The sequence below is a fragment of the Anolis carolinensis genome, chromosome 1 (genome assembly GCF_035594765.1).
Source record: "Anolis carolinensis isolate JA03-04 chromosome 1, rAnoCar3.1.pri, whole genome shotgun sequence".
Taxonomy (NCBI): Eukaryota; Metazoa; Chordata; class Lepidosauria; order Squamata; family Dactyloidae; genus Anolis; species Anolis carolinensis.
The window spans coordinates 231,480,534-231,487,564 of NC_085841.1; the positions used below are offsets into that span (position 1 = coordinate 231,480,534).

At 39.5% G+C, this 7,031-nt stretch overlaps 1 non-coding gene across 1 annotated transcript; it reads left to right on the forward strand.

The window, feature by feature from the left end:
• The first annotated feature begins 3,618 nt into the window (after nucleotides 1-3,618).
• On the forward strand, nucleotides 3,619-3,723 carry LOC134295771 (U6 spliceosomal RNA). Its single transcript, XR_010002380.1, has one exon. It is a non-coding gene; the product is annotated as a U6 spliceosomal RNA (small nuclear RNA).
• Nucleotides 3,724-7,031: the final 3,308 nt, after the last annotated feature.

A 7,031-nucleotide genomic window follows, 5' to 3' on the forward strand; every position in this document is an offset into this window, starting at 1 on the left:
TGCATTACTTTATTGAGGCTTCTTTCTGAAGGCCAAGAGGGAGGGCACTGATCTGATTTCACTGAAATGAGAGTTATGCACTTTCCAAAGCCACCAAGAGACATTATGAAATTTACTTGCAATGGCTGTCAGTAAACATGGCGTTCCTCAAGTCAACCCTCAGGACTACTGCCCAACCAAAATGCTATAGTTTATGTGCTTTTGTGGGGAGAAGTTCTACAAAATCATTAGCTGTAGAATCATATCTAAAACATCAACTCGTAGTTGTTCTCTGCTGTAACTTAGTAGCTCACTCAGTGCCATCTGATCTGGCTGGGATTTTCATCTTCTAGACGTCTCTTCTGTTTCATTTTGCATTGTTTCATTTTAGAGTTGTCTGTGTTAATTTTTTTTTCAAATGGAGGATTATTGAGCCTCCCTCTATGCGGTGTAATAGAATTGACTGTTCTAGTTTGGCCATATCATTAGAAGGAACAGCTCACTAGAAAAGACAATAATCGTTCTAAAGACAAGACAAGAGCAAGACCACATTCCAGATGGATAGACAAAATCAAGAAAGCAGCAGCCTTGAATTTGCAAGACCTGAGCAGGGCAGTTGAGGATAGGTTTATTTAGAGCAATGGTTCTCAACCTGTGGGTCCCCAGATGTTGTGGCCTTCAGCTCCCAGAAATGCTAAAAGCTGGTAAAAACTGGCTGGGATTTCTGGAAGTTGTAGGCCAAAACACCTGGGGACCCACAGGTTGAGAACCACTGATTTAGAGGTTTCCATTCCTGGGATCATCAAGTTGACTTGATGGCAGTTAACAACAAGTTCTACAGAGTATGCTAATAAAACAAAAGCAGGAGTGTATTGTGCCTACCACAGTCTCTGAATCAAGATTGGGAGGTAATGGGTTTGGGAGGTAATGGGTTTCAAGCATTCATGACTTCCTTCCTCTCATTTGGAGCTGCTCCCTCTATAAGTTTGTCTTTCTGCCTCCAAACAGCAGATGAAGAGGCTTTAGTCTGACTTTCAACTACTTTCCCCCTTTGTGCCGTCAGGATTTTCACATCCACATTACAAACCCCTCTTGTTGTTTTCTTTCCAAATAGCATCTGCTGCAGAGAGCAGCCTGCCTTTTAATATGTTGATTTATCATTGTCAGATATAGGAGCTCTTATTGCGGAAATTTGAATATTGTATTTAAGGCACTTTTGCGATTACAGATGCTTTACATATAAATTGCTTTATATTATGAAAAAATTGTCTCTGTATTTTTAAGGCAGCCTCATGTGCATGTGCTTTCCATTTTAATACCCATCCTAGCCTTATTGACTGGATGTGAATGGCTTCTGTTTGTTTGGGGTTTTTTGTTGGCAGTATCTCCCTATGTGGAATAGAGAATTTGTGGCTGCTGGGACTTACATTGCAACATGCAACATTTGCATCCTTTCTCAGGCAATCTGGAGTTGCCACTAAATTTTGCCTGAGAAAAAGATTGAAAGTTGGAGGCTAATTTACAGACTCCTGTTCAGACAGAACATTCAGCACATTTTGAAATGGAGGTTTCTAAGGGGAATGAAATTTTTCAGAATGGCTCTGCATTAAAGAAAACCTAATAATCAATCTACACTGTTGATTTTATTATCTGCATCATCTCTGGTAAAATTGGACTTTATACATCCAATCTCTCTCTCTCTCTCTCTCTCTCTCTCTCTCTCTCTCTCTCTCCATCTATCCACATACCTTTCCACCCATCAACCTATTCATCCATCTATTTACCTGCATTTATACTCTTGACAACTCATGGGACTAGGGGGATTATCAAGCAGGGTTTCCGATTTGGATCATCCCAGCCCTGAATTTTACAGCCCAAACCTAAGGCCTAGGATCAAACCCTGTCAATTACGCATTATGTCTTACAGTAAGTACCAACTCCAGTTGCCCATAGCTCCTCATTTAATGACATACACATACAAATAGAAAGTGAGAATATTTTCCTGTTTGGAAATTAACACAGAAATATTACCTAAAAGAGCTGTTCTCATCTCCCTCAAAGTATTCCTTTATACTTCTACACTGCCATATAATCCAGATTATCAAAGCAGATAATCCGCATAATCTGCTTTAAATTGGATTATATGAGTTTACACTGCTACAGAATCCAGTTCAAAGCAGATAATCTGGATTTTATATGGCAGTATAAGAGGGGCCTTACTTAGACATATGAGATGATGAATGTTTAATGTAGCCTACTTTCTTCTAGTTATAAGGGGATACAAAGCAGAGCAGAAGATAAACTCTGAAGCCACCATGACCTGGGATGTATCTACACTGTAGAATTAATGCATCTTGACACCATATTAACTGCCATGACTAAATGCTATGGAATCCTGGGAATTGTAGTTGGTGAGGTACCAGCATTCTTTGACAGAGAAGGCTAAAGAACTTGTAAAACTACAGCTCCCATATTTCCTTTTATTAGCCATGGCAGTTAAGAGGGGTGTCAAACTGTATTAATTCTATGATGTAATATGGGCCGGCTTTAGCACAGCAGATTAAACACCAGCTGTAGTCAATCTTGCCAGTTGAAAGGCTGCCAGTTCAAAGCCGGGTCAGGGTGAGCTCCTGGCCTTTAGCCCAGTTTCTGCCCATCTAGCAGTTCGAAAAGAAAAACGTGAATAGATAAATAGGTACTGCTCATAAAAAGGTGAGGGAGGTATTCTGAAGCACCCAGAAGGAATGCCAGCAATCCAAAGGAGGATGTTGCAAACTAGCTCTTGGGCAGGGAGATGGAGCGACAGCACCTTCCGTGGCCAGAATCAAGCACAACATTTTCCAAGATGCCAAAAAGATGAGGAAAGCCAATATATATTTCTCTTATCTATGTCTGTCTAGTTGTGTATAAAACGGCACTGAATATTTGCCTCAATGTATGTTCTGTGATTTGCCCTGAGACCCCTTCAGGGTGAGAAAGGTGGAATATAAATACTGTAAATAAATAAATAACTGATCCTGAGAGGAAAGGGATAAGTTTAAACAAGGCTCCTTCTACACTGTGATATAATCCAGAATATGAAAGCATTATTTGCTTCGAACTGGTTTATATGAGTCTACCTTGCCATATAATCCAATTATATGGCAAGGCTGGTAAGCAGCTGCTGCAATAAATCACTCTGACCATGAAGTCATGAGTTCGAGGCCAGCCCGTGGCAGGGTGAGCACCCATCATTTAAAAAAATAAAATATAGCCCCTGCTTATTGCTGACCTAGCAACCCGAAAGATAGTTGCATCTATCAAGTAGGAAATAAGGTACCACTTATAAAAAAAAAGTGGGGAGGCAAGTTTAACTAATTTACAACGTTGGAATGAAGAAGTGAGGAAGTGCCATCGAAGTGGATGATGAAGCAGCTGCTCCCCCCTGTGGCCAGAATCAAACATCCCCTCAGGAGAAGGTTAAATTGCCTCTGCGTCTGTCTGTCTGTTGTCTCTGTCTCTGTCTCGGTTTGATGTGTTTATGGGCATTGAATGTTTGCCCTATATGTACATAATGTGATCCGCCCTGAGTCCCCTTCGGGGTGAGAAGGGTGGAATATAAATACTGTAAATAAGTGCTATTCTAGCTGAACTAGACCTTTGCTTTTGCAGCACATATACTAAAATTGGAACGATACAGAGAAGATTAGCATGGCCCCTGCGCAAGAGATAAACACACGTTCACTGGAAGATTTGCACAGTTTTCTTCCATCAGGAGAAGACCCACAAATACTGGAGCGTCAGGGCCACACCATGAGATTTCTTAACCTTAATCCAATGCAACTATAAGTCACATTTTGAAAAGGTCTGAGATGTTTTTATTGAGAGGACTTGTTTCAAGGATATGAACAATAGGGGGAAAATTCTGGGGAATTCTAGCTCTCTTTAAGATATAGCAGTATTATATATAAGGGCAAAATGGGGGTTTCTCTTTGCAAAACCTTTTAAGATGATCATACAACTATACCTCTTTTAGGCAAGAAGATCTGAGTATATATGTCATTTCCAGTACCACCTCTATTTGATTCACCTCTGTAGTGCACAACACTGCACTTGTAAGAGCTCCATATGTTGGTACTGTCAAACATCTAGGCATCTAACTGTACCTAGTACTTATGGCACTGACCTGTGTCCATTTTTCATCTCCGCAGAAGATAACAGCTGGCAAAAGGTGTCAATTAATGTGTGGATTTATTTTACATTTTTTTTGTAAAAGAGGAGTTGCATTTATTTGCAGCATTTATAGTCAGGCTCATAACATAAAGATCATAGGGCAATGTATGGCATAAAATCAAACAAGTTAATAATTCAGTAATTATAGCAATATGGGCCACAGTAAATTAAAATGCAATGCAGCAGAAAAACACAGATATTGAAAATAAAAGTCGACTTACACCGAAATAGCAGGCTGTAATAAATAAAGTCTTAAAGAAATCTCATTATTGTTACAGCCCATCTGACAAGGACATGCCAGAAGAACGTTTTGGTGGTTGTTTCCAGTCTGTGGAGTTCACTTCCATGGGAGGCAAGGTTGGCTCTCTGCAGTCCTACCATTGGCAGGCAAAAACCTTTTTAATTGGACAATCATTTGATGACTAACTACTTGGGCAGAAGTGTCTTTTAAAGGGATCTTGTGTTGTGCTTTATTGTTTTATCTTAAACCAATTTTATACTATTATAAATCATTTGTGTTTTTCATATATTAATTTTTATGCAGCTTGTTCTTATCTACTTTTAAACTATTTTGATCCCTTGTCAGAAGAATGACAGGATACAAATTAAACAAATGCTGATGAGCACAGGAAAAAGGTGATGACTGTAGAAACCTTCGCAGATAGTGGGCCAGCCCAAATGACTGTCTCAAAGCTGCAAGATATTTTGGTTTCATGCAAGCTCTGGAGCATCCTCCAACTTTTACTAAAATGGGGCAAGCTGGATAAACCCAGTTTAATTTGTGATACTCACCATAAGTAGATAAATGTGGGGATATTCAGGAGGCAACTCAGGGTGAGTCCAGGTATCAAAGCATATGTAGATGATGATGATGCTTTCTTCTCTGGATCAAGACCCAAAGCAACTCACAACCCTAAAAGGGTGAAATTTAAAACCTACAAAAATAAATATTACAATAAAATAAAACATATAATTATAAATTATACAATTATAAAAATGTCTGTTAAAATCACATAAAACTACTAAAACTAATAAAATACTGAAAACACAACACAATACCCTCTGGCCCATTAAAAACAAAAAAACAAACAAAAAAACCCCTGCTTCTTTAAAAGCCTTAAGGTCTTTATCTGCCACTAGAAATGTAGCAGGAGGATCGTTCCGGTTTCCATTGGGGGAAGGGAGTTCCAGAGTTGACGGGCAGCTACCAAGAAGGCTCTCTTTTGCATTCCCACCAACTGAGCTTGGGACTGAGAGGAGGGCCTCTTCTGAGCATCTCAGGGCCCGGGCAGGTTCATAGCAGGAGATGTCATCTGTCAAATAACTTTGACCTGAGCCATATAGGGCTTTATATACTTTGAATTGTGCTCAGAAATACAAAGGCAGTCAGTGGAGCTCTTTCAACAGGGGAGGGGATGCTCCCTATGGCCAGCTCTGGTTAACAATCTGATTGCAGTTCTTCGGATCAGACAATGATTTCAAACTCTTCAAAGGTAGCTCCAAGTAAAGCATGTTATCATAATCCAAATGGGATGTTACTAAGGCATGTATCATTATGACCAGATCAGATGTCTCGAGGAACAAGCACAGTTGGTGCACAAATTTGAAATGTGTGAAAACACTGGCCTCTAGGTTCAACACTGACTCCAGGAGTACCCACAAACTGTGATCCTGTGTCCTCAGGGTGAATCTCTGTGTAGATGATCCTTACAAGAAGGTTTCAGAGTATTTTTCAAAGAGAGCACCATATAATACATTGAAATGGTTTAAACAGAAGGTTAGCACGGTATGGCTGATTGAAGCAGGTTATAAGGTGAAAGCAAGAAAAGTGTAGTCTGAACATTTTTAACAAGAAAGCTTCTACTGGCTTCTATCAGGTCAGGAGGGGGGTGGAAATGTAGAAGAGTAGCCAATGACACGGTTGGCCCTTATAAAATGGCCTGTAAAATGAAAAAGGTAGACCAAAAAGCACCTTCAAACAGCAAGCTTACTCCAAAATATGTTGTACATAACTAGCCTGAACAAACTACTCACAAACTCTGTCTTCAGTTGGACTAAGTTGTCTGATAATTGCACTTTAAGTGTACCCTTGAATTCATCCCTGAACTGAATTGTCTAGGGTTTGGTGGTAGTTAAAGAATTAGCCATATAAACACTATGGGCTCACTGGTTTAATCTAGAGGAATCCTAACAGAATAGCCTGTGTTTTTAATGTTTTGACTTGGGCAAACATATGTATGTGTGTGCATGTGTGAGGAGAGAGGAAGAGAAATTGAGATGGAAATGGAGAGAAATGAAACGGCTGTTTCCTAGGGAACTAGAATGTATATCTTATCATCTTTATTTAGATAATGAGATTTCAGATTATGTCTGTAGAAGAAATGGAATGTGAAATTCTTTGTGGCAGAATTGTATGTTCTCTTTCCAGTTTACATGAGGGATTTAATGTTTTAATTGTTGAAATTACTGGGTTCTTTGTGTGTGGGACTTCATGAAAAAAGGTTCTGGTGCTTTTCCAGGCTTTGGAAATAAAGAGACATTTTGGGACACTTGCATCAATAACATGTTCCTATACCAAGCTCAGAGAATATCTAGAGAGAGTAAAAACATCGTGCTGATTTGTAATGTTGCTGTTTTTCTCCACCATTTCCCATCTTTTTGCACCACGACAGGTTGTGTCAAGCAACACAAAGAACAATGAACAGCAAAGAACAGAAACAATGAATGGAGGAGCAGGAAGAGGAAATCCATGGCAAATTGTTTCATGGCAAAGCATACATGAATAGGGAGGAAGGTGAAACATGAAAGAAACAGAATAAGTGTATGAGGGAAGACAAAGA